The sequence below is a fragment of the Hypanus sabinus genome, chromosome 2 (assembly GCF_030144855.1).
Source record: "Hypanus sabinus isolate sHypSab1 chromosome 2, sHypSab1.hap1, whole genome shotgun sequence".
NCBI classification, from domain to species: Eukaryota; Metazoa; Chordata; class Chondrichthyes; order Myliobatiformes; family Dasyatidae; genus Hypanus; species Hypanus sabinus.
Genome location: NC_082707.1, coordinates 72,569,117 through 72,583,489, shown reverse-complemented (window position 1 = coordinate 72,583,489; position 14,373 = coordinate 72,569,117). Strand labels below are relative to the sequence as shown.

The window sequence follows — 14,373 nt, the reverse complement described above, 5'->3', positions numbered from 1 at the left end:
TGGTTACCCTTTGCATCATTTATGCTGTAAAGTAGAGACTTCTGATCTGAATTAGGGAGGTAACGTCAAGTGGAGTGTCCCTTTTTTAAATTTTTCGGGTATCTTCTTTTCCAAGGATAATTTGTACAATCCATTGGCATTTCATTTATTAGTTGTCCTCTTGAATTTGAACTTGTAATCGTATCCTCCAAGAAACAGAGCCTATCTCGGCATTTGTGCGGCATTTGTGGATTGAAAATGGACTCTAGTGGTTGATGATCAGTAATGAAGATAAACTCTCTCCTGTACAAGAACCGGGTAAAACAATTTACACCCTGAACCAGTAATAATGATGCCATCCAGGTAACACTGAATGCCTGGGCAACCTTGCAGCACCTAGTGCATAGTTTTCTGCCAGTGATGAGATGCAGATTCTACTCCAAGAATAAGCATGTTTGTGAATGTTTATGGTGAGAAACACTTTGGACTCTTCATCCATCTCCTTCTGTAGGTAGGCCTCAACTAAGTCCGCTTTGCTGAGTGGACCTCCAGAAAGGCTTGTGAAGATATCCTCTATTCTGGACAGAGGTATTGATTCACTTTCAGTGCTGGGTTGATAGTGATATTAAAGCAGCACAGATCCTGATAGGACCCATCCTCCTTGGCTACTGGGACCATTGACATTGCCCATGGGCTCCACCTAACCTTGGAAACAATTCCTTCAGCCTCCATGTGCTCAAGGTCACTGCCTTCTTTATCATAGACTGTGTAAGGAACCGAGCAGGCTTTGTAAAACGTGAGTGTGGTATTTTCATTCAACACTATTTTAGCCTTGATATGTTTGCATTAACAATGCCATCCTGGAACACTACTGTGGTATCATCCAGTACCATTCTTAATTCGCTTTCAGTTCATTCTCTTGCAGAGGATGTGGCATGCAAATGGTGGATGAATCTCCAATCAAGTAGGAATTGTATCAGGCAATTAGTCTCCCCAATGTTGGACCTTCTTTTTACCACATACAAGCCTAATGAGGCTTGTTGGTTGTCATATTTGTTATGAATGTCATTCCCACAGGAGTTATCGCTTCTCCAGTATAATTGCTTGGTTGAATATTTTGCTGGCTTTATTTTAGTATCTTTTAAATGCCATTCGGACTTATTTTGTGGAATGACTGAAACAGCTGAATCAGTGTCCAATTCTGTTTTAATTAATTTGCCATTTACTTCTGGCATAAGCCAATTTTCACATTGTAAATCTCAAAGTGACACAATCCTGTGTTACTGTCATCATTAACAAATTTTTCAGCAACAGCTTGCAGATTATTGCTGTTTTTGAAAGAATTGAAAGAAAAAGCACTGGAGCCCCAGGAGATGCAGGTAGACTTTATCTTTGCTTTTGATGAGGTGCAAACTTAGAATGTGGTGGTTTAATGATGTGTGCCATTCACGTACTTTTAAATATAACACATAATTAATTATTTAAACAAAAAATACCCAATAAAACAATATATTTGCAATATTACTCAAATAGTAAATACACAACAGAAACCCATTCCCATTTCTTCCTCTCAAATGCAATACACCCATCAATGATTTCTCCATGTAAACCGGAAATCTGTAGTGATAGGTCTGAAGAAGAAAAACGCTGAAGTGGAGTTACATAACTTCTGCTGTCCTGAAAGATTTTGGCTAAAAAGAGTACCACTTATCTGATTGTGAAAGTTAATGGAAGCAATGTTGGGCTCTATGGTGCCATCTCTTGGATACCAGAGGCACTGATTGCTTCCACATTATTTGAAATAATGCGTTACTTTGCTAAACAACTCACATTGTTTGTCAAAGTGAGTAACACAATATTTCATGTGTTGCTATTGACAATGGGAGGGTGTGCAAAGGTAGCACGCAGAGAAGCCGTGAGTAACTGTCTTGAACACTTCTTTTGCAATTGCAAATCCCCACAGGCCTGATTCCCTTGTCTGGTGGCTGGACAGGGGGTGAGGTAGCAGAGGCATCTGTGTTGTAGTGAGGACTAGGCCTAAAGCCGTGGTCTTGCATGCTGCTGCAGTCTGGGTGAGGAGGAGGCATCAGAGGTGGTGTAGCATAGTGTCCATGCTTGGTTTGGCATGGCCTCTCCTCTCACTGTTGCCTTCCATTGTTGGATCAGTGGAGTTACAGGCTGCTCTGCTGGTAACCAACAATTTGCAGGACTTGTCATTCAGGGTCTTGAACTGAAACTGTGTTTTCTTGCATGACTGTCCTTCACTCTCTCATTATTTTGAATGCACATGTATGTTTTTGCACCTTGGACCAAGAACACAGTCTCTCTTGGATGTAACCATTTTTGGCTTGATTTGACTGGTTGTCCATCCTCTTGGGTGTGGCCTTTCACTAATTTTATTGAGTTTCTTGGATTTACTGTGTATGCCCACAAGAAAACAAATCTCAAGTTTGTATATGATGACATATTTGTACTTTGATAATAAATTTACTTTGTATTTTGAACTTTGAAAGAGGAGGAGAAGAAGCAGAAGATGAGGAGGACAAGCATTCTCATAACATACTTTACTTTATTGTCACCAAACAATTGATACTAGAGCATACAATCATCAGAGAGATATTTGATTATGCACTTCACGCTCCCTGAAGTACAAATCAAAGTAAATATAATAAAAATTTAAATTATAAATCATAATTAGAAAATAGAAAAGGGAAAGTAAGGTAGTGCAAGTCAGGTCCAGATATTTGGAAGGTACGGCCCAGATCCGGGTCAGGATCCATTCAGCAGCCTTATCACAGTTGGAAAGAAGCTGTTCCCAAATCTGGCCATACGAATCTTCAAGCTCCTGAACATTCTCCCGGAGGGAAGCGGGACAAAAAGTGTGTTAGCTGGGTGGGTCGTGTCCTTGATTATCCTGGCAGCACTGTTCCGACAGCATGCAGTGTAAAGTGAGCCCAAGGATGGAAGATTGGTTTGTGTGATGTGCTGGGCTATGTTCACGATCTTCTGCAGCTTCTTCCGGTCTTGGACAGGACAACTTCCATACCAGGTTGTGATGCACCCTAGAAGAATGCTTTCTACAGTGCATCTATAAAAATTAGTGAGGGTTTTAGGGGACAGGCCAAATTTCTTCAGCTTTCTCAGGAAGTAAAGGCGCTGGTGGGCCTTCTTGGCACTGGACTGCTTGGTTAGACCAAGTCAGGTCATTTGTGATAATCACCCCGAGGAACTTAATGCTTTTGACCTGTTCCACCTACACACCACCGATGTAGATGGGGTTGTGCTGTCCACTACTCCTTCTGAAGTCAACAACCAATTCCTTTGTTTTGCTGACATTGAGGGATAGGTTATTGTCTTCGCACCATGCCACCAGGTTCTTAATTTCGTCTCTGTACTCAGACTCATCATTACCCGAGATATGGCCTACAATTGTGGTGTCATCAGCAAACTTATATATTGAGTTCGATGGAAACTTGGCTACACAATCATGGGTGTACAGTGAGTACAGCAGAGGGCTGAGTACACAACCTTGTGGGCACCGGTACTCAGAGTGATTGTAGAGTTGAGCTTGTCCCCTATTTTTACAGCCTGGGTCCTGTCTGTGAGGAAGTTGAAGATCCAGCAGCAGATCTGAGTGCTAGGACCCAGGTTCCAGAGCTTAGGAATCAGTTTACTTGGATTGATGGTATTAAAGGCAGATTGTGTTAGATAGGAGGTTGGGAGAAGCAGAAGTAATCCAGGAAGCCCTGGCCATAATGGTGTTCCAGGGAACATTTCTACATTAATGACAGAGGAGCAAGGCTTCTGCAGAGTTTGGCCTAAGATCGTCCACAAACTTTGGCCACAATCACTGCCACATCTTAGATTTTGGATCGCATTGCCTGTGGCAATGTATGGTGAGCTGAATTTCCGAATGTATGACTCTTTGCAAGCTTGTGCCAGAGACATGGCCCATGTGCAAACTTCTGCTGAATTAAGGAGATCATAGAGTCTCTCACCTCATGAAGAGCTCGGTCTTTTTTCTTTTCCTTGAGAAGAGAGAAGGAGGTAGACTGATCCTGATAATTTTCCAAAGTAGCTGATTCCCAATCATAAAGAAAGCACCCGTGTCACATGTAGGACTCTATATCAGACCCCCAGGTTGATATGGGACTTAAATCTACTCTCGTTTGTGGCCTCTGAGATGGCTGTTGAGGGGGTAAGTGCAAACCAATTTTCAATAAGGACTGCTGTTAAGCAAATTGTGTTATTTATCCCAGTCTTTCTTGTTGAAACATCAAAGTGTTAGTGATGACCAGTCTGGCAGCAATCTAATTGGGAGTATGTGTCTAAAACACAATGAAACACAAAACACAAAAAAAAATCAATAAAACACAATTTCCCAGCTCACCAAAATATCACTGAAGAGTAGATAAACTGAACTGAAAGTGGAATCAGATAAAGCACCAAAAATGAAAGATCCCCATGGTCCAAGCTGCAAATTAATAATTCACTTCTTTCACACTTCACACGCTTATTCATGTAGGACTAACAGCCCCCAGAGTAGGTATCTACACCCCAACTTCACACTATAAATCAGAGGATAATGGAACTGTGGGAAAAAGACCATTTTTTTCCTGTGACAACCCCCCAGATCTACTTGCTTTTTTCAATTATAATCTGAATAGTTGGAAAAAACCAAACATTGCATTTCTCCAAACCATATTTGTTGACTCAGCCCTCACTATGGTCTTCTGCTCTATTCGGATAATCAGAACTCCGGAAAGGTGGTGCATTGAAAGATGAAAACAAGTACACCAACAAATCTGTGAAGGTGGTTCTTCCAAATATTTCAGCTTTCCTCATTTGTTTCATTGCATGCCGTGAGGCGCTACTGCTGTACTTCTTAGCTCAGGAGCCCCTAATACTTGAAAGGGACCGTGTTCTCCAACATTGCGCAGGGGAACATCTGCCTGTGTTAAGCAAATGTCAATTGTGTCTTGGATGCCATGAATTACTACCTTGTTATCAGGGAGTTTCAGAAATCAAATAAAGATAAACCAATAGTCTGCAGCTGGTCGTGAGGGATGTGGATTTAGATTACATTGCCATACACTTGACTCTGCAGAATGCCAGTCGACAGGACAATTTTGTGCCACTGGTTTAACTGAGTGTAAGTTCATTCTTAAACTCCCAGTGGTCATCTGGAGATGCCTCAAAATATTGTATTTGAGGATCTATGAAATAGATTCCACAAAATTTGTTTCCATAATTTTAGTTCATTGAGAGGCAAAGGAAACTGATGCAATGTCATTGTTATTACCAGCAGTTAGAATCAGAGTCAGGTATATTATCACAGAGGTGTGTCCTGAAATTTGTTGTTTTGTTGCAGCAGGGCAATAGAATACATAAAATGTGCTATAAAGTACAATAAGAAATACATTGAAATATAAATAAGTTGTGGAAACAGAGAGCAAAATAGTGAGTTAGCATTCATGGGTTCATTATTTGTTCAGAAATCTGATGGCAGAGGGGAAGCAGCTGTTCCTAAAATGTTGAGTCTGCATCTTCAGGCTCCTGTTCCTCCTCTCAGATGGTAGCAATGAGAAGAGGGCATGTCCCAGTTAGTTGAGGCCTATTAACCTACCAACCCTCATGTTTTAGGATATAAGTGGAAACCAGATCACTCAGTAAAGTTGCTAACTAAACAAATAGATGATCTGATGAAAATCTGTGTAAGACTGAAGTCTGGATTGAGACTTTGCTTGACAAATTAATCACTTTAGAATACATTGCAATAATATAGAAAGATATCTCAAGTCCAGCTGCATTGTAATTAGGATTTATAAGCACCATGATACTGCTGATGCTGACCATGTTCTTGGCCTTCAACCGGTTGAGGTTGAAACAGATGTTGTCCATTCTGTACATGATTGGGACAGCTCCTGGCCAATAAGATGAAGGAAGGCAGCAGTAAAGATGGTAAATAGTGTAGGCATGATGATGCAGCTCTGTTTGACTCCTGTCAAGGAGTATAGCTCACTGTGGCAATCCAAACATCCATCCATGATAACTCAGTGAATGATGCTACATTTTGATCAAACAGCGAATGTAGTTATATACTTGACTACATTGTCAAATTTAGCACACACTGCAAAGGACTGAGCAGTCATTGAGAATCAACAAGTTGCTGCTCATACCAAATTCATCACCTGACCAGGAGCTACATTAAACGTTGCATTACAACACAGTGGGATTTACTGTACCTTTATAGAGTGGACTGTTTTAATAATGGCATGTGTTAAAAACAATCTGGCTGGCTGTTTTCCTTGAACACCAAAGTGGAATACAGATTGCACATTAAGACCAGAAAAGGGAAAATAAAAATTTAAATATAGGAGGAGAGGCCTTGAGCTCTTTGGTCCTGTCCCACCCTTCATCAATATCATGGTAGATCTTCTGCCTCAGTGTTTTTTCCCAGTATAGTCTCCTTATCTCTCCAGACCTTTAACTTACTGAAATCTATTGATCTTTGCTTTGAATGAAGTCAACAGTATCTGAAAATGAAAATCTGTTAGTTAGCAAGATTTTCACAGGGGGGTTTGCAGTACCCGCCAAAATCACCAGTTTATCAGGCAGTCACTCACTCTGCCTAAACTCAACCAGGGCATTTTGTGGCCTGACTCATGTTTTAGAGGCAAATAACCAGTGATGTTAAGAAGCAATTGGTACAAGATTCACTATTGTCTGGTTTCCCTGTGCCTTTGTCAGGGCCAGTGCTCCTACAGAATGCTACCTATCTTGATGGGAAGCTGCAGCGGAGACAATCTCAAGCAACGCCGTACATGGAAGGACTGTGACACAGTGCAGACTGCTATAGTGCTCTGATTTCCTGCAAGCACCATTAACTCTGGCATTCAAAGCCACGATGGCAGTCACCCGAACCAGCTGGGGCTTGAACAAAGGGAGCCTGACCTTCCAAGGCTTGTCCAGATGTCTAAATGGCTTCTGCTTGTTTCTCCCTCAAAGTAGCACCATAATCTGCTACGTTATGATTGAGCTCAGAAGTGTGTTAATGGAGTCACTCTCCGCTGCTGTGTTGGAAGGGATGGGCTTCATTTTGGCATGAAGCAAATAATGAGCCAGAGGTCTCCCTCAATGTAATTTGAAGATATGTGAGTGAAAGAATTGCAGAAGTGAATGCGAGATTGGTCCTTGACATAGATTTTCTGATCAGCCTGCTAATGTATCGAACATTTCAGTGTCATATAGGCCACAAAATGGGCCCAAGCCTGAGCCCTCGTAACTCTCATTTTCCCCATGTGGACATCCTGCTTTAAAATCAGCCTTTTAATTTACAAGCAGCAGCAACAGTTAAACTGGCCAGCAGTACCAAAATGAATCATGGCATGTTTCCATCTTCACTTTTCATTCTTCTCCCAAATCCTGTTTATGTGAGAAAGGAAATGCACTTCTCTTCAGCCAGTCAGCTGCAGCAGCTTCTGATTATGCAGTACCATGTCTTGCAAAGGAAAGGGGGAAGTGTTTGAGTGAATACTGATCACGGTTGAATATGAGGTAATATGTACCACCGTGAGTTAAATGCTCATAACAGACAAGCATGTCAAATTAGGTAAAAGTCTTGAATGGTAGTGTTTGCTCATTGAGCAGGTCTGAGACTGGTGATGCATTTGGTTTAAAGGTGCTGTTAACTAAATCTTGAACAACACAGTTCATGTCCACCTATCAAGGATCAATTTTATTTGGTGTATACTGTATAATTACAAGTATTAGGGTATTGCTGTGATGTGCTGGTGTGACCTGCAACAAAAAAAGACAACAGTCAACAATTATACAGAATAAAGAATTAGATAAGAATAAAGTTAGAAGTACAGACATGGAATTAGATATACACAAATACATAAACACCAGTATATATTTACAATGTAAGCAGGATAATAAGAAGTGGTTTAAAGTGTTTACAGTGCAGTACAGATAAGCAGTCTGGGGGTAGGCTAACTAGAATGGTTGATCACATTACCTGTCTGGGCGAAGAAACTTTTAAGAGGGCATGAAAGTTTTCTTTTAGTAACCTTTTAGTGCTTTCTAGAAAGAAGCACAGGAAAGACAGGAAAAATAAATTCAAGATGTTTGTACACCACATTCCCAATGCCATTCTCATAGGCATCAACATACCACCTTCAAATTTGTTGCTGATTTTTTAACTATGGCAGTAAAAAGTTCTGAAGTATATCAAATTCTTCTAGATTGAATCATTTTACATACTTTTAAACTGCTTCAACAATCGATTATTGTTCTAAATTTATTCTGCTTGAAAATAACATAAGTTCTGATCTTCCTTAGATTAAGTTATAATCATCGATTTGTTGTTCCTCAGTTTTTGACATTTAAGGTTTTATGTAATGTTCAAGATCTGATTGTAGATCACGGTCTATTCTTTTCTTATGATCTGAACTATACATTGTGATCATAAAACCCTACACAAATATGCTGCCAATGATCTATGTATGAGGAAATTTGCACAGCACATGAAGTTCACTGCCACACTTTGCTGAAGTTCTTTAAACAGAAGTTGAGAAAGTTGACATATTAAGAAGCGACTTGGCTCATCATGATTATGCCAGTCAAAGCAGAACCACTCAGTGTGACTTCATCTGCTCCCTGCTGATCCAACCTTTCATGTACACATCCAAAGACCTTCTAAATGCAATGTTGCTTGTTATTCGTTAATACAGTATATCTCGATCACCTGCAAAAGCAATGGTCATGTGAATGTCCTGAATTTGCACTAATTCTGAATGAACTTTTGAAAGGTTGCTTGGAATATAGATTATGCGAGCACCACAATATTTGGCTGCAGCTTCATTCAACATGAATATGAAATCATTCACAAAATTAAAATCAAGGACTTAGGGTAAGTTACACAAATTCTATCATTTTGCTTCTGGGTCCTAAATGTGTCTGATGAGATCATGTGTGGAGGAGTCCAGACATCAGCAATAACATCCAATAATGTGCAATGCACATTGGACATCACTTCTAGCATTTCTGTTGACTAATGGACTGACTGGCTACCCATACAGATACAAACTTTCACAACATAAATGAATGGCTGTATTGGCATAAATTAAAGGGGAACTGCCTCAACCAGGTGGTGGTTGTGTAGTCCAGCAGTGGGAAGTTGCCAAGGGAAGTCTCTAAATAATATGCTTCAGTGAAGGTGTCTTATGTTCTGAAAATTGTTCCTGTGAACACACTACAAGATACATACCAATCACAGCTGAAAGATTATCAGCTCAGTGAAAGATGCATTTTGATCTATCTGAAACTTGCTGGCCTTTTAGTGTCAAGAACCGTCCATTGCCAAATGATGCAAACTGGCACATTTAAAGGTCCATCTCTAGCCTCTATCCTCGTATGTAACCTGTTGACAAACACTTACCTGTCATTCAGTTTTTTCAACCACCATAAATGACCTACTGATAGGAATTCTACAGATCATTCAACAAAACCATTTCCCTAGCATCAAACCTCGGGTCACTGGTGCCGTAATAGTATTATGCTAATCATTACCTAGCTGTGCCACCATCTGTATTATGCCTTTTGTATTCTGAGAACTCCCAAAGTGTTTTACAGCCAATTAATCGGTTGTTAAAAGAGCTCACCATTACACAAAATCACTGTCTTGACCGAGAGCTGGTTAGTGATGAAAAAATGAAATCCTTGCAGCTAAGTAACTTTTCTACATGGGGTATTCATAAAAATGCTCTTTAGAAGAAGGATTTAACCCTGCCATGTGAGCCAAACAGGTCCACAAACCAGAGGACAGTAGTACAGCAGCTAATTACATCGTAAACGGAACATGTTATATGAATTGCCTAATCCTTTCCAGCACAGCTCCTCAAAACCTTCTGAAATTGTCATGTCTGCTGCACAGCTAATAAAAAGATAATATGAACCAGGAGATGATATTAATTTGCATTAATTTGATTTTTAATATAGCAAAATGGCTCAAGAAGTGTTGCATCGCTTGAAGAGGATGTAACCCCCAGGTTTGGCCGGTGGCATTAGTCTAGGGAAGACAGTCTCTGGCCCGGACAAAAGTGTGAAATTGGAGGTGCAAAACCTCGCTTGTGTGGATGCTGCGTGATGTGTTTCCAGTACCACAAAATAACAGACAGTACAGCATATGCAATTAAATGATTTAGCGTTATAATTCTTAATTTCAGTTGAGGATTAGTAAAGAAAAACAAAAAGTAAAGGGCCCATTTTAATGAGATAGTCTAATGTGCACATTGGAGCTCACAGTTTCCCTTCCGGTGGTCCTCCATTGATTTCCCCCGGGTTTCGTCGACTCCCGACCCCACTCCAAGTCCACTCCTTTCAGGTATCTTCTCTCTTCATCTCCCGCCAAACAACAGAGGTAGAACACCTCACTCTCAGGCACACGAGAAGAAATAAAATACTCCCTTCATTGGACGGCGCACATTCCATAGCTCCCGTTATCTCTAGTCATAACCCAGCCACTGCTACTACAGAAAAGCCATTACATTAACAGTGAAAACTTTCCCAGGGCATTACAAGCAGATGACCAAAAGCTAAGCAAAGAGGAATATTTGAAGAAGTATCTCAAAGGGCAACTGAATAGAGGGTTTCTGGGGAGAATTCATAGCCATTCCTAATTTTGAACAATGCCAGTAATACGTTAATCAACATGGGTCCAGAAATGGATGAGTGTTAACAATTTGGAATCATGTAGATCTGCAGGAGATCACTGATGGTGAGAGGGGTGAGGCCTTTAAAGACCTGAAAATTAAGGTTGGAATTTTAAATTCAAGAGTTTAATGTGAGAGGAAGAGCCTGAGAGATATAGTTGGAGTGGATGTTGAAAGTTGGAACTTGATAGCAATATACTGGATAAATCTCTAACAGAAGGGCTAGAATTAAAGAGGGCTGTCAGGACTGCACTGGAATAGTCAAGATTACTGCTAACTATAAGGTGGTTAACCATTCTAACATGTCTGTTTAAGGAGTGAAGTTTTAGGCTGTACGTTTCAGGAGAATTACACTGCCATGCACACATGCAGGTGAATTCAGCTAACTGACTGAGACTCCTCTCCACGGTCAAAGACAAGAAAATCTGCAGATGCTGGAAATCTAAACAACGTAAGTGTTGTCTGAATGCAGCTGTTCACCTTGAGTCCACCACACTACAAGCAAATTACCAAAGTATTAAAAACAGTGTGAAAATTGCTTAATTGTGTTTGTTGTTATTTTTCTCTTTTCTCAAGAAAACAACAGGAGTATAATGCTAAGATAATGTAATAGGCTACCTCAGAGTGAGGGAGTACATTGAAAGTCATTGTTAACTATGTAGACTGAAATTGACTGAGTGTTGTATCTACCAACTTTAAGCTGTCATGAGCCCTGTGACTTCTGTGGTTTCTGAGCACCTGTATTTACTATGCATTATCTTAACTAGAGCTGTAAAGCTCTTCTGCTTTCAGTTCAATTTACTGTGGTTGGTATGTGTTTCCTGTGATTATTTAAACTCATTCAGTGCCTTAGTGGGCTCATCGTGTCAGAGAGAATGAATTACCTTGTGGTGTCGCTCAGTCACTGCTCCAAGACTCTGATTCTGACGTTTTAACTTCTTGTTTCCATCTCTTCCTGGGGATCCTGCCATTCATCCACACCTGGGTCCAGTCCTTTGTGAGCACAGCACAACATAAGCAGCATAATTTTCTTGCAAGATTAATCAGGGTATTTTAGTACATCACCCTTAAATCCAAGGATTTAGGTGGGACAGGGACAAAGGAAGGAATTTATGCATAGAACTAAAGGAAGTGATTGAGATCTTTTGAATACTTTGCATCATATTCACCAAGGTCACAATCATGTATGATAGTGAGATTAGGGAGGGGTTTGTTAAGATTCCAGTACATGACAATAATATGAAAAAGATGTTAGGTATCTTGAAAAATATTAATTTGTGTAAGTCCTCAGGGACTGATCAGATCTATCTCAGGATACCAAGTGAAGCCAAGGAAAAGATTTATGAGGCTTTGGCATAGAACTTTATGTCATCTTTAGCCATGGAAAGATGCCAGAAGACTAGAGAATAGCCAATATTGTTCTTTTAGCTAAGAAGAGTAACAGAGACAAACAAGGAAACTGTACACTTAAATAAGTGGTAGGGAAATTATTGATGAAGATTCTTAGCAATTGGATTTACAACTGGAAAATCATGGACGTTAGGATTATTTACAGAAGACGGGGTAGTGATGGATGCATTATTCTGAACTAAAGGTCTGTGACCAGTACTAGTGGTCTGCAAGGACCAGTGCTTTGTTGTTTTTGATATTTAATAATTTGGAGGAAACTGTTGGTGGACTGATTAGCATGTTTGCAGTTGACATGAAAACTGGTGGATAGGAGGAAATTGGCAAAGGATATTTCAGGTTATAGATCATAGAATACAGAACAGTGCAGGTGGTTCATCCCACGATGTTGTGCCACCCTTTTAATCTACCCAGTCTAACACTTCCCTCCTATATATTCCTCCATATTTCTTTCATACAGGTGTTTAAGTGTACCTTAAATGTCCCTAATGCATCTGCCTCTGCCAGCATCCCTGGCAGCCCATACCATGCATCCACCACCCCCTAAAAACTCTTCCTCCCACCCCACCTCCATACTTTCCTCAAATCTCTTTAAAATTATTCAATTTCATATTAGCCATTTCCACCCTGGAAGAAAAGCGCTGGCTGTCCGCTCTGATTATGCCTCTTCTCATCTTATATACACCTCTATCAAGTCATCTCTGACCCTCCTTCACTCCAAAGAGAAGAGAAAAACACAAGCTCACTCAATCTTTCCACATAGGGTGTGCTCTTTAATCTAGGTAGCATCCTATTAAATATCCTTTGCACCCTCTCCAAGGCTTTCACATCCTTTCAGTAATGAGTTGACCAATACTGAATATAGTACTCCATTGTGTAGGTACGAACAGTTGGAAATTTTGGTGGAGGAAACACAGATGGAGTTTAATCCACACAGATAATAAGTGATACATTTTGAGAGCTCAGATTCAAGGGGAAAGTACACAGTAGATGGCAGGACTCTTTGGAACACTGATGCACAGAGGTATCTTGGGGAGCAAGCCCCTAGATCTCTAAAAGCGGCAGCATAAATAGATATAATTTTAAGGAAGGCAAACAGCATTGTTACTTTGGTTGTGGCATTGATTTTAAATTTGGGAAATTATGCTGCAGCTGTGTAAAGTTTTATTAGGCCACATTTTGAGTAATGCATACATTTCTGGTTTTTACATTATAGGAAGAATAGGAGCTCTGGGAAATGATGGTAGATGAGCTTCACCATGATGTTGCCTAGATCATCGTTGCATTGGCTTTTAGAAGAGTTTAGACAAACAATGATTATCTTCTCTTGAGTGGCAGACTCTGAGATGCTACATTTAAAAATACATTAAGTTAGTAGAGGCATAGATAGGGTAGATAGAGTTCTTTCTTTTCCAAGGCATACTAGAGGGTAAAGGTTTAAGGTGAGAGTTGAGAAATCTAATCTTTTCAAAGCATATTTTTCATACAGGTTGGTGCCTGGAATGTTCTTCCAGATCAGGTGAAGCAGATACTAAAGCATCATTTAAGAAGATTTAGGGAGATATCTGAACAGACAGGGAATGGAGGATATGGTCCACTTGCAGGTGTGGGATTTGTCCAAGATATCTTGAGCCAGAACCCAAGATGTTCCTCAGGGCCGTAACACTCCCTATCCAAGAGATTCTTTATCATGAGATAGTGGACCTGTACTCACTAGAATTTTGAAGAATGCTGGGGATCTCATTGAAACCTACCGAATGTTGAAAGGACTAGATAAGGTATATATGGAGAGGATGTTTCCTATGGTGGGGATAGCCAAAACTAGAGGGCACAGCCTCAAAATTGAGGGGCAACCTTTTAGAACAGAGGTAAGGAGGATTTTTTTTAGCCAGAGAGCAGTGAATCTGTGGAATGCTCTGCCATAGGCTGTGGTGGAGGCCAAGTCCATGGGTATATTTAAGGTGTAAGTTGTTTCCTGATTGGTCAGGGCATCAAAGGATATGGCGAGAAGGCAGGTGTATGGTGTTGAGTGGGATCCAGGTTCAACCATGATAGAATGGTGGTGCAGATTCAATGGGCTGAATGGCCTAATTCTGCTCCTATGTCTTATGGTCTTATACCAGATCCTACCCTGCACCCGACAAGATTTAAGAGGGTGCTGCATAGAACAGACCAGGAAACACCCAAGCAGGGAGGAGGTGGAGAGGGGCTGACAGGATCAAGGGAGGATGAAGACTCCAGCTTAAGCTTGGAAACATGGAACCCTGAATGA

The 14,373-nt window shown here is 40.5% G+C and overlaps 1 long non-coding RNA gene across 1 annotated transcript in view; it reads right to left on the bottom strand.

The window, feature by feature from the left end:
- Window positions 1-5,205: 5,205 nt before the first annotated feature.
- The window catches only part of LOC132379871 (uncharacterized), a 47,204-nt gene continuing 38,036 nt past the window's right edge, over window positions 5,206-14,373 (bottom strand). Inside the window, exons 3-5 of the long non-coding RNA XR_009507552.1 lie at window positions 11,579-11,687; window positions 8,000-8,064; window positions 5,206-7,779 (exon numbers count right to left, since the gene is read on the bottom strand). This is a non-coding gene — a long non-coding RNA (uncharacterized LOC132379871). The remainder of the gene's footprint in view (window positions 7,780-7,999; window positions 8,065-11,578; window positions 11,688-14,373) is intronic.